Source organism: Crotalus tigris, unplaced genomic scaffold, assembly GCF_016545835.1.
Source record: "Crotalus tigris isolate CLP2741 ecotype Arizona unplaced genomic scaffold, ASM1654583v1 scf7180000021232.520764, whole genome shotgun sequence".
Classification (NCBI taxonomy): Eukaryota; Metazoa; Chordata; class Lepidosauria; order Squamata; family Viperidae; genus Crotalus; species Crotalus tigris.
The window spans coordinates 453,584-466,660 of record NW_024098413.1 but is presented as its reverse complement, the minus strand read 5'-3'; the positions used below and the strand labels follow the sequence as shown (position 1 = coordinate 466,660).

Below are 13,077 nucleotides of genomic sequence, written 5' to 3'. Positions count from 1 at the left end.
GAGAGTTAACAGAGGAAGAAATATTTTTAATCCGTGGTTTTAGATTTGGAAAATGCATGTGTTGCATCCCTAAGATAGTTGTATATTATCTATAATCATGAGCTCTTTGTAGCATCACGTAATTTTAAGCCAACTGAATGTTTATGTGCAAATCATTGCTTCTGGTTAATTAAATGAACAGATTGTGTTTGCTAATTTATTTATTTTTAATTGCTGTGAGATATTCTCAGAAAATAGGAAGAAACAAAGCTGCTATATTCCATTTGTTCAAATAAGCTGAAATATATATGGGCAGTCAGATTAAATTAGGATGATCATATATAAACAAGTTCTTAATTTTTTGTAATTGAAACTTAATGAGTGATGGCCACCAAGTTTTACATTTTTCTTAGTAATTTGAATTATGTTTTATGCCGACAGAGAATAAATTGTTCTGATTATTCTCTAATTTAGTCAATTTCTAAGCAGAAAACAAAGCCATCACAGTTTTGGAAATTTACTAAAACAAACATGCATTATACCCAATGTTTTACATGTTAAATATGGTCTAGATTTAGATTTTGGTTAATTCTACTTTAAAAATCTTATAGGATTTTAAATTATTTAATGTAGTTGGCTCTTAAAGTGAAAAGGAGGTTTATGATAGATCACGGATACACAACCAGCCACCAAGCATTGCACATGGCACACTAGTCACCTTCTGCTCCCTCCCCTGGCTAAAATTAACAACATAATTTCCAAGTATTTTGCGTAATCAAACATAAAAAGGGTACTTTAGGCCCCACAAAAGGCATCACACAAGGCAGAAAATCCTTTCCCCATATCCAGCAAAGGAACAGAAAACCTCACCTTGACCCATGTATAAGGTGCTGCCACCCTCACCAACTATCACCTATCCACTATGTATCCTTCACCAAATTAATAAGTATCACTTAAAGATTGCCCAGCTCAGTGTTTCCTAAATTTGGGCAGATTTTGAGCACAGATGACTTTTTACTACAGGGCTTTTCAACCAGTGGTACTGGTACCACCTGTGGTACATTGGCACCTGGCAGGTGGTATGTGACCATCCTAGAAAAGTAGTGGGGGAGGGGAATGAGGTGAACTGGTGGCAGCACCGCACAAGCCTGAGCAAGAGAAGGCTGGAGCTGCAAGGCTGTCAGGGCTCAGCAGAAGCACCAGGATCAGCACCAGGCTCCAGCTGGAGCTCGACATTGATCCTGGCACTTCTGCTGAGCCCAGAAGAAGCACCAATCAGCTGGAATGTTGCAGCATCTCCAGGGTCCTGTGATTTACATTCAGATGCTTGGCCACTGATTCATATTTATGACAGTCACAGTGTCCCAGGTTCATGTGAAGTGACCAGAACCTGCTGCAATCACCCAACAGACGGGGGGAATAAAAACCAAACACCCCCCACCCCACCCCTGCTGCCAATCCTCAACAAAAATGCTCACAACAATGAAAACCTTGGACAGGAGGAAGAGGGCCGCCAGGCGGCAGGCAGGTGTCTTGCTCGGCTGTGGCTTGGGGGGCACTTTTTTCAGTGCCATTGTAACTTCGAACAGTCACTAAGCGAACTATTGTAAGTTGAGGACTACCTGTACTTTATCACTCCCCCCCTTTTTTTGGGTCATCAAGTTTTTGACACCTTGCTAGGCGACTGGTCGTACTCGGATATTGCTATATCCTAAAAGTGGTAAAATCGATGAAAAGGTTGAAAAGCCCTGTTTTACTAGATAGAGGAAAGAGAGGGAATTAGCATCATAACAGAGAATTTCCCCTTTTAACTACACCACTGCATGCTACAAGAAACAACAGGTGTATTGCCTATTCCTATGAAATATACATAACAGTGGGAATTTTCAAGACCTCCCCCCTCCCCCCCCATGTTCATCGCATGCTGGTGTATGCCCAGCACCTTTTGTATGGCACAAAGTTTTCTTGTTAGTGCCATTCTACCAACTGTACATTTCAGTCCCTCACCTTGCTACATTACTTGTCTCGGAAATTAATTTAACTCTGGTTATTTCTACTCTGCCTCCCAGGAAAAGGCTAGAAATCAAATTATAACCTAATCCAATGCAAAATGCCTGGGCCTGAATTGCTTTCAAAATTATTGCCTCAATATGTAAGGTAAGACCCAAGCACAAGGCAGATATTAGGGTATGGTAATGTTGAAATTCTCCTCGTTTTCCCTTTCTCTTTCTATGTTTCATGTGCAGTTATTTTTCAACTATACAACACAATTCAAACGTCTTCCTGTTGGTGCTTCTGGCTTAGACCAACTGTATTTATAAACCTTATGTGATATTTTCCAAACTCTGCCTCCATTTGGCCATGGAGGATAGGGTAGGGTGAAGATAGGGTCGCCATCTCATTTTCTTCCACCTATCATTTAACCTTACTTGATATTTCCCAAATTCAACCTCAGTTTGGCCATGGAGGATAGAGTCCTCATCTCATTTTCTTCCACCTATCATTTAATAGGGAGGAGACACCAGGAAGGCTGCCATTTTTTTTTTCTCTCTCCTGAAAACTGATGAAAGGATGAAATAATAGTCTTTAGTCCAACAGACTCAGTAAAGCCATTCATAGGTCAATATAATTTTAAAAAAACACAGATTAAAAGCAACGATGCACAATGTCACAGAAACAGGACATCAGGTAGAGAGTTTTGTTGCAGTAGTGGCATATGATAAACTTCTTCAACTATCCTTCTGCATCCTGTTCTACACACACAGTTAAACTGATAACTCTCCCATTCCCATTCTGTGAATACTGAAGGGTACAAGCCTTCAGATCACAAGTTATGAGACTGAATTTAGTTATTTTTCTACATGCAGCAGAAAAATCTCACAAATGCTTCTCATTTCCCTGGCTATAAATTTATAACAGTAATAAGTGAACAATTTGCTATCCTTTTTCTTAACACCTGAGCTCAGCAGTCTGAGATAGTTATCTTTTTCTATCTAATGATAAGGCTCCCATTCTTTCATTATATTACAGAATCTCTCTCTGGAGTACAGAGTTGCGTGCACGTTATTTTCAGTGGAGATATTTATTCCTTCAGTTTACTTGTGTCTTCTCCTTTTCCACTCAGAATCTATACACATATGTGCAGTGTTGTCATCATAGTACGATTAGACAGAAGACTGCAATCTGATTCTTTATGGATGATGCTTTTACCAAGTGAAGGAATGAATGTGATGTTGTACAAAAGGCATATCAATTTAATTTTGCCCTGGAAAATGCAATTCCATGTGCATATGGTTGAACTTGTTTAAAAATAGTGTTATATCAATTTTTATATAGAAGTAAGCATTACATTTGTATTTTAGTAATGCAGTTTAGGATTTTTTCCCACTCTCTTTTCTCATTATTTATTTATGGTTTAGATCATGAAAATCTTTCAACTTGTCTCATTATTTTTTCTTTTCTCTCATGTTAATTTGGAAGTTTGATTAGGATTTTTATATTTTGTTTTATTTTATATGTACTAACATGTTTGGGGGATTTTATTTTTTCTGTGTAGTTGAAAGCAATATAAAAAGCGACAAGATATTTTTTAAAAAAATCTGAATTTATATGTACAGTAGTTTTCTCAGAATTGTTGTGGTGCTTATTCACATGAGAAAATTAGTGAGTGTAAAAAATGGTAACACTTGGATATTGTGGCAAACTGCAGCTAACCTTGATCACTTGTTTGAGAAATTATTGTACAATGTAGTCCTTTGCTTTTTTATTTACAATTAAGCCTGCTGATTTCAATGTGACTTACTCCCCTAGCTAAGAGAGTATAGGATTGCATTGTTAGAATGGAATACAGCATAATGAAACAGAATAACCCTCTAAAACAGAAGTGAGAAAAAGGCAAAAATAATTTTCAATAGAAGAGAATATATGTAAGATCAACATTGAATTGTGAAGTTTTTGGTGTTCTCTATATTGTGTAATGGGTTTCAGTAGGCAAGGAGCAGACCAACATCATTTATTGACTCAAACTAGAACTAGAGAACTGCAGGCAATTGCCTGTAATTTATAGTCTGAGCCCACAGGGCCTTAACCAATCACAATACTTGAAAATGCCTGCCCAAATATGAATGTTCACAATTTCCCTCCAAAACAGTTGGAGTTAACAGTCAGGGTCATCTAAAGCTTAGTTTCATTTTAGCTTCACAAGCAGTTGGAGTTAAGTTAGTTTCACTTTAGCAGGGATTAACACAACTTTATATATATATTCAATACATAACACTCTGAAGTTGGTTATTTGCTTGCAGATATTTCATTATATGACTCGGTAACATCAATGCTAGCGAGTGTGGAGTTTGCTCCCTGTTTATATACAATAGCTTGGGAGGGCAGATTATCTTTGGTAGTAATTAGAGCATTGTTTTCTTCTTGACTGATTGTTTGGTATTAATTGTGGCTTATCTGCATGTCGACTGCTGGAGAAGCTGTGTTCTGGTGTTTTGCATTTCCTTCTTAGGTTTTTTATTAAAAATATGTGTGTATTGATGGCTGATGACAAGTGTCCAGGATTACCCTGGCATTTTGAACAGTCAAACAGAAAACAATACCACACCTCTATCAACACAGGCAGGCCAAGTTATTGTATATAAACAGGAAGCAAACACCACACTCATTAGCATTGTTGATGTTATCTAGTCAGGTAATGAAATATCTGCAAGCAAACAATCAAGCTCAGAGAGCATCAAGGACTACACGATTCAATCCTGAGCTACATATATTGATGACTGAATTTAATTTAGATCAGGAGATCTGATCAGAACCAGCATTGTAGTATAATAAGCATTATTGTTTTGACCGGGAGATCCCATAACCAAATAATTAGGCAGCTCTTGTAAGTAAATGTTCATAAAGACATTAAGGCCAAGGGTTCTCAAACTTTGCAATTCCATGACCCCTCACAAGTAAAACTAAATAATTAAATAACTATGGAATAAAAAATAAACAAAAGTGCTGTAATTGGCAGATAGTTTTGTGACACTCATAACCCCAGGTTACTTGTGAATATTGTGAATATCCAGAGGATTGCAATTTACAGTTGGAAAACCCTTGGATTAGGTGGGGTTTCAATTGGCACAAAATGTTTTTATGGGCTTCAAGAATCATTCTGAAATTTGTTGAGGGAAATCTAGGATCTGCTAAGAACACAAATAATAGTATTTGCTCACTCATTCATTCATAGCAGAGCCAGGTTTTCAACTATTAAAGGCAGCTAATAATATTCAAAGCAGATGACAGAACCATCTGTCATTGTTATACCAGTAGAACTCAGGACTACACAGTGAAATTGACTGACATGTTCTGATAAACAAAAGGAAGAAAATAATAGAAGTATGGAATTCCTGTTGTGGGTTGTGGGGGGGGGGAGAGCATTAGAGAAAACACAGACTATTTGGGATGAGATAAAAAGAAGTGGAGAAATTTTAAAAAATTATCAGAGAAAATTAATATTTCTTATCAGATTAAACTCTTATGGCAACCGCTGTTAATGCTAACAGTAAAAGAAATGGAAATAAAAATTAACTATGGAAAGAAAAAAAAATGAATTTGCAAATACCCCAGGAAAATGGCTAGCATATAAAATAAGAAAGGAAAAAGAAAAGAAAATGCTTAAGGACTTCGAGATGGAGACACAGTATTAACAGGTAATGTAGCTACCCAAAAGACATTTTATCAGTACTATTCTAATCTGTATAAAGGACATGATATCTCTTTGGAGAAAATCTATGAATATTAAAAAAAATCTACCAAGTATTACAGAGAAACAAAAACAGGTTATGAATGGACCCATAAAAATTAGGGAAGTTTCCAAAGCTATTAAAAAAACTAAAGCAAGAAAAGTATCAGGATCAGATGGATTATTAAGTTCTTATTATAAATGTTTTGAGGATGAACTTTTACAATCTCTGCAAAATATGATGAATTCTGTTTTACATGGAGGAAAGACGCCAGAAACCTGGAAAGAGATCAATATACTACTAATGCCTAAAGAGGGACAATATTTCATTTTACCAGTAAATTATTGACCAATATAATTATTTAATAATGATAATAAGTTGTTCACAGTGATCATAGTCAATAGACTAAAAATAATTTTGCAAGGATTTGTTCATGAAGTTCAACATAGGCTCTTACCTAAAAGACAGTTAAAAGACAATGTCACAACTGTGATGGATATTCTAGAACACGGGTCGGCAACCCGCAGCTCCGGAGCCGCATGCGGCTCTTTGAGCCATCTCCTGCGGCTCCGGAGCCTCCTCCTCCCCCCTTCCCTCCCCCCTTCTTCATCCTGCTGCCCCCCCCCCAGGCTTCAGTCCTGGCTGGGGCAGCAGGAACATCACTTCCTGGGCCGTCGAGCTGGTCACGTGTCTGCCTGTGCCAGGCGGAAGTCCCGGCTGAGGCGGCGGCGGCATCTCTCCCTGGGCTGTCCCCTGGCCACTGAGCCGGCTATGCGTCTTTCCAGGCCGGGCCGGGCAGCAGTCCAGGCTGGGGCGGTGGCAGGAGAGCATTGCTTCCTGGGCCGTCCTTGGGCAGCTGAGCTGGCCACGCATCTCCTTGGTCCGGGCTGAGCAGCAGTCCTGGCTGGGGGGGGCGGCGGTGGGGGCATCGCTCCCTGGACTGTCCCCAGGTCGCCAAGCCGGCCACACATCTCCCCGTGCCGGGCTGGGGACATTCCTTCCTGGGCCATCCCCGGGCCACCGAGCCGACCACGTGTCTGCCCGGGCCAGGTGGCAGTCCTAGCTGGGGCGGCGGCAGGGGCATTGCTTTCTGGGCCATCCCCGGGCTGCTGAGTCGGTACGCGTCTCCCTAGGCCGGGCTGGGTGGCAGGGGGACATTGCTTCCTGTGCCGTCCCTGGGTCACTCACCCGGCCATATGTCTCCCTGGGCTGGGCAGGCTGCAGCAGGGGGGCATCACTTCCTGGGCCATCCCCAGGCCGTTCCCTAGGCAGCCTAGCTCACCATGCATCTCCCCGGGCTGGTCCGTGGGGTCCTAGACACCTTTCAGCGACTTTTGCCGCCTCCTGCCTCCCTCCCCTCCCTGCCCCTTTAGCGCCGTCTGCCTTTCTTTCTCTCTCTCTCTCTCCTCATCTGGAGAGAGGGGGGGCAGAGGAAAGAGAGAGAAAGAGAGAGGGTGACTTGTTCGGGCAAAGAACCAGTGGGGGACAAGGCGAGCTAAGTCAAAAGACATGGAACTTCCGTGCTAGCTTCTCCCGAATCCTTGTTATCCCTGCCACAAACTCAGCTCATCCGCCCTCACTCTCTCCTCTTCTCTCTCTGCGGACGAGGCTGCTTGCTTCAAATGGTTTGCTACCGAAGTCCGGGAGCCAGGCAGGCGGGTAAGTCTCCATCGCAGTATTTTGTTGCTGTTGTTTTGCGCACACGTGGCGCTGGCTGGGAACAGAGCCAAGCAAGCTCTGTGGTTGGAAGTCCCTGCAGCTTAGGAGCCAGGATTTCCCCCCTCTCAGTCCCAAATCCCAAGCAGGATTCACCACTTTGGGATTGGAAGTGAGCTGCGAGGAGATGGTCTGTCTCTTTTCCTCCCTTGCTCCCTTCCGCGCCGGCTACTGAGGCTCCCTGCTGGGTGCAGTCGGCTTGAAGCGGAGGAGGGGGAGGGGCCTTTCAAAGCATGACATTGCAACAGATGGGACAGCCTTTCAGGAGGGTGCGGATGAACTGTAGCTCTCCAGATATTGCTAACAGACAGCGTTTGCTGTCCCTGCAGCAGAATTGATGAGAGGTGCTGGCATTTCTCTTTGTCAGAATGTGGTGAATCCACATTGCCCATCTCTAAAGGAGGAAGTTAAATGTTTTGGTAGGTGAACTGGTTCTGTTAGTCAGGGGGGGAGGTGAAGAGAAAAAGAGAGGGAGAGAGAGAGGAAAGAGGGAGGAAAGAAAGAGAAAGAGGAAAGAGGAAGAAAGAGAAAGGGAGAGGAAAGAGAGAGGGAGAGGGGAAAGAAAGGAAAGAAAGAGAAAGAGGAAGAAAGAGAAAGGGAGATGAAAGAAAGGGAGAGGGGGAGAGAAAGAAAAGAGGAAGGGAGAGGGGAGAGAGAGAGGAAAGAGAAAGAGGAAAGGGAGAAAGGAAAGAAAGAAAGGAAGGAAGGAAGGAAGGAAGGAAGGAAGGAAGAAAGAAAGAAAGAAAGAAAGAAAGAAAGAAAGAAAGAAAGAAAGAAAGAGAGATGAAAGAAAGGGAGAGGGGGAGAGAGAGGAAAGAAATAGAAAGAGGGAGAAAGGGAGGAAAGGAAAGAGGAGAGAAAGGGAGAGAGGGAGAGAGGAAAGAAAGGAAAGAGGAAAGGGAGAAAGAGAGGAAAGGAAAGAAAGGAAAGAGGAGAGAAAGGAAGAAAGAGGAAAGAAAGGGAGAGGGAGAGGAAAGAGAAAGGAAGGGAGAGGAAAGGGAGGGGAAAGAGAAAGAGGGAGGGGGAGAGAGGAAAGAAAGGAAAGAGGAAAGAAAGAAAGCGAGAGAGAGAAAAGAGAAAGGGAGATGAAAGAAAGGGAGAGGGGGGAGAGAGGAAAGAAATAGAAAGAGGGAGAAAGAGGAAAGAAAGGAAGAAAAGAGAAAGGGAAAGGAAAGAGAAAGAGGGGGAGGGGGAGAGGAAAGGAAGGGAGAAAGAAAAGAGAAAGGGAGATGAAAGAAGGTGAGGGAGAGGGGGAGAGGAAAGAAATAGAAAGAGGGAGACAGGAAAGAAAGGGAGAAAGGAAAAGAAGAAAGAAAAGAAAGGGAGAGGAAAGAAAGGGAGGGGAGAGGAAAGAGAAAAGAGGGAGAAAGAGAAAGGGAGAGGAGGAGAGAGGAAAGAAATAGAAAGAGGGAGAAAGAGAGGAAAGAGGAAGAAAAGAGAAGGGAGAGGAAAGAGAAAGGAAAGGAAAGAGGGAGAAAGAAAAGAGAAAGGGAGATGAAAGAAGGGGAGGGAGAGAGAGAGAGAGAGGAAAGAAATAGAAAGGGAAAGGGAGAAAGGAAAAAAAGAGGGAGAGAGAGGAAAGAAAGGAAAGAGGAAAGAGGGAGAAAGAGGAAAGGAAAGAGGAGAGAAAGGGAGAAAGGAAAGAAAGGGAGAGAGGAAGGAAAGAGAAAGGGAGAGGGAGAGAAAGGGGGAGAGAGTAAATAGAAAGAGGAAAGAGAAAGGGAGAAAGGAAAGAGAAAGGGAGGGAGAGGAAAGAAAGGGAGAGAAGAAAGAGGGAGAGGAAAGAGAGAAAGGGGGAAGCACAAGTGCCCCCCTCTCTCTCTCTCTCTCTCTCTCTCTCACACACACACACACACACACACACACACACACAGGGAAGAAGACTAGCAGACCAAGGGCAGAAAGAGGGAGGGGGGGAGGGAGGGAGGGAGGGAGGGAGAGAGATCCTTTTGACATCTAAAATGAAGATAAGACTGCATATATCCATATATATGTGGATAAATGCAGTCTTATCTTCATTTTAGATATCCAAAGGGTTTTGCTACTCCCTGTGTTTTGTTTTCAGTGGGAAACGGGTCCAAGTGGCTCTTTGAGTATTTTGGGTTGCCTACCCCTGTTCTAGAATGTTTGGAACATCACAGTGAAAAACAAGCTGCATTGATTATTTTAGATATAGAGAAAGTATCAGGCTCAAGGAACCAAGTGAAAGATTATATGATAAAATGGGTTAAAGTTTAGTTACTCTAAAAACAAATAGGAGAATGGGAGAATATGTGGATGAGAGAACTGAGATTTACATTATGTTATAATCTTAAAGAGAATTTTTATAAAATGATATATTGTTGGTATATGTAGCCAGAAAAAAATGTATAGAATGTATAAAGGTACTTTGAATTTATGTTGGAAATGTGCACAACAAGAAGGTACATTTTACCATTTTGGCAGACATGTAAAAAAGCTTTAAAAAAATGGACTCAACTTCATACACTTATTCTGAGGCATTTATGTGGGGGGGGGTGGAGTTAATGGACAAATAGTTGTTAACAAGTCATGGAACTTTGTTTTTATATATAATAATTGCAGCATGATTATGATGTACAAAGGTGGAAAGACTTGATGTTGCCCAAAATGGAGGAATGGTTACTGAAGATGATGGAACTTGCTGAGATGGCTGAAATGACATCTTTGATTACAGAAGCAACATTAAGTTCAATGTTGGCTGGAAACTCGTTATGGATTTTTTTGCTAAAACAAAATAAATAAATAAATGTTTGATCCACGGTTTTGATGATTAAAAAAATAATTATATAAAAACAATGAAATTTAGGCTATAACCATAGAATAAGATTAATTTACACATATAATTGCTGTATAAGAAAATGAAAAGTTCCTTCCTTCCTTCCTTCCTTCCTTCCTTCCTTCCTTCCTTCCTTCCTTCCTTCCTTCCTTTCTCTCTCTCTCTCCCTCCGTCTTTTCTTTTTTTCCTAAAAATTACTTTCTATTACTTTCTATCTTTCTTATTTAAAATCCTAATCAATTTATCTTAAAAAAAAAAACAGGTCCACATATATTCCCAGCAGAGTGGCCAATCAATAGCTATTAGCCATTATAGCTAAATGGGCTTTTCTTTTTCAGAAACAATAGGACAGATGGCAGGGCAGCTGCTTTTGCAAGGAGGAACTGCTTGTAATCTGATCCTGTAAACAGAGACACTACAAACCCCAGCCTTTCGGAGAACATGGTTGGTTTATTTTACGAAGCTGTGGGCTGCATTTGAAACTCCTGCTGATTTTGGTTAGATTTAGTAAACTATAGCGAATGAATTGCCTGCTAAAGAGTCTGGATTCAATGTTTATCATCTCTAGGTAGAATTTTAAAAAATCTGAAGAAGCTCTGGAGAACTGCTGCCAGTTGTGTGGACAGTTTTTAACTTCACAGGTAGTGGTCTGATATTTAAAGAGCTCCCTGTGACTCTTTAAATAATTCACTTGAAGGCACTATGTTGTGGTGGCCAAGCAGTATTAAATTGGAATGTGGAAAAGCTACCTTAATATCCATATTCTGAAAGTTCAGTGAATGGTCTTGATAAGGCTATTCCTTCTTAGCCCAAAGTATCAGACACCGAGAATAAGCATTTACATTGAGCTCTGAGGGAAGTTAGCCCAGAGAAGGAAATATTAAAAAGGGCAGAAAAATATATTTTTCCTCAAAAGGACTTTTTAAAACCAAACCTGGCCCCAAATCTATCTCTCTGCCCCAAGCAAGAGCTAGCCCCATACAAATGCAGATGTAAAACCATCAGAGAATTGAAGCCAGAGCACTCAAGAAGACAAAGAGAAAATCTGCATGCCCCACCCAAACTCTAGGAGTCATTAGCCCCATCACTTGGGAAGCAGGATATGATAATAGGATTAAACCACAGATATCAAGGCCTAGAAAAACACTCAGAAACAGCCTCAAGGTTCATGCCACAGGAACAGGAAACTATTCCAAACAAGGCTAGAGAGGGTATAAAAACCTACTGCCCATGTGCTCAACTCCTCTTTCCTCTCCTCTGCTTTTTCTTGCAGGGACCATCTTTCTGCTTCTTCAATAAACTGTAACCTTCCCAAAGCAGTTACCATGTTGCTGATTTATTCCCGGCTTGGATGAACCAGAATGAAGACTTATTTCTGACAGCTCCTTCACATATAATTTTGTACTTACCACTCTAGTCTTCTTCCAAGACATGACTGGAAAATACAAGCCACCCTATTAACCTATCAAGAAGCTTTCATAGAAAAGGCAAAATGTAATATAAGAAATAAAAGTCTCTCTCTCTCTCTCTCTCTCTCTCTCTCTCTCTCTCTCTGTGTGTGTGTGTGTGTGTGTGTGTGTGTGTGTGTGTGTGTTTGTGTATGTGTGTGTTTTGCTTGGTCCAGAATAATATTCTGGCTTTTCAATTGCTCAGCAGTTTCTCCCATAAATAATTTCCAAAGTAATTTCTGGCACAAAAAGGGATGTGCAAGAAAAAAAAATCAATATACTTACTGGATGCATACAAGCTCTTGAATCACAGCACAGCACATTTTCCCCAAGTAAAGTGTTGTGTATGTATGTTTAAGTCTCAAAAGGAGACATAAATTGTATTTTGTAATGACAGAACATGAGTTAATAATTAGTTGGAAAATGATTTGAATTTTTGCAGCATCCATTAATTCTCAGTAACTCTGAGTTCTGAAAGGCAATATTCACGATGCATGCCACTCAGAGTCACTTGTTGGGCAACTATAGACATCAAATAAATAAATGGTTTCTCCAATATATTTCTGATTTCAGTTCCCAGAATAGGAAAACCATATGAAAGGGACATGTTTTCTTTTGAAGAATTTACCATTTAATGTCATACAAAAAATGAATTGGAGTAAGGGTACAGAGAGAAAGAATAAACTATTGCTTTCACTCAAAGCTTGGCATGGGAACAAGGGGAATATATCAAAGATTTGAGGGGAAAATATTGTTATAAGAAGTGACTGTATGGAAGAAACATCACAGATGTTGAGTGAAAGTTCTAAAAATATCAGATAACAAACAGGAAAAGGTAAAGAGATTGACTTTGAGAGAGCAGGAGGCCTTCAGTTGATGAAAAGTGGTGAAATAGGGGCCAAAGGGTGGGGGAAAGATCAGCATGTGGAGTCTGAAGGTAAGGATAAAAAGCTTAAAGAAGAATGTCACGTGCTTAGAACTGCCATATGAATTTTATCAGCCAGATTCAGTGAATCTCATCCCCTCTTGTGAACTCCTTCTGCATCTGTCTTGACAGCCTGTTCTAGTTTAAAGGGTTGAGCACAAGGTATAGTTTCTGATGTGGGGAAATGGACTCCTTACAAAATATTTAGATTACAGAGAGCTCAGAAATATCACAAAATGGGAAGGAGAAGAGATAAAATTTGAGGAAAAGAAACAGAATCCAGAGGGAATAAATTGAAGGTGTTCCAGTCTGCACATTAATCTCGGAATATGAGTACCACCATAAAAGCCACAGATCACAGGCTGTTAGGGTAAAGATCACAAGCCCCATTTTAAAATGAATAAAAAAGAGGAGGAGACAACTTGAGAAGACAAAACAGCATTTTTTTATTTTTATTTTTTATCAGTAAGGTTTCAGGACTGA

The 13,077-nt window shown here is 40.7% G+C and overlaps 1 long non-coding RNA gene across 1 annotated transcript; it reads left to right on the top strand.

The window, feature by feature from the left end:
* Positions 1–6,444: 6,444 nt before the first annotated feature.
* LOC120320235 lies at positions 6,445–11,748 on the top strand. Its single transcript, XR_005559925.1, has 3 exons — positions 6,445–7,367; positions 10,560–10,665; positions 11,495–11,748. It is a non-coding gene; the product is annotated as an uncharacterized LOC120320235 (long non-coding RNA).
* Positions 11,749–13,077: the final 1,329 nt, after the last annotated feature.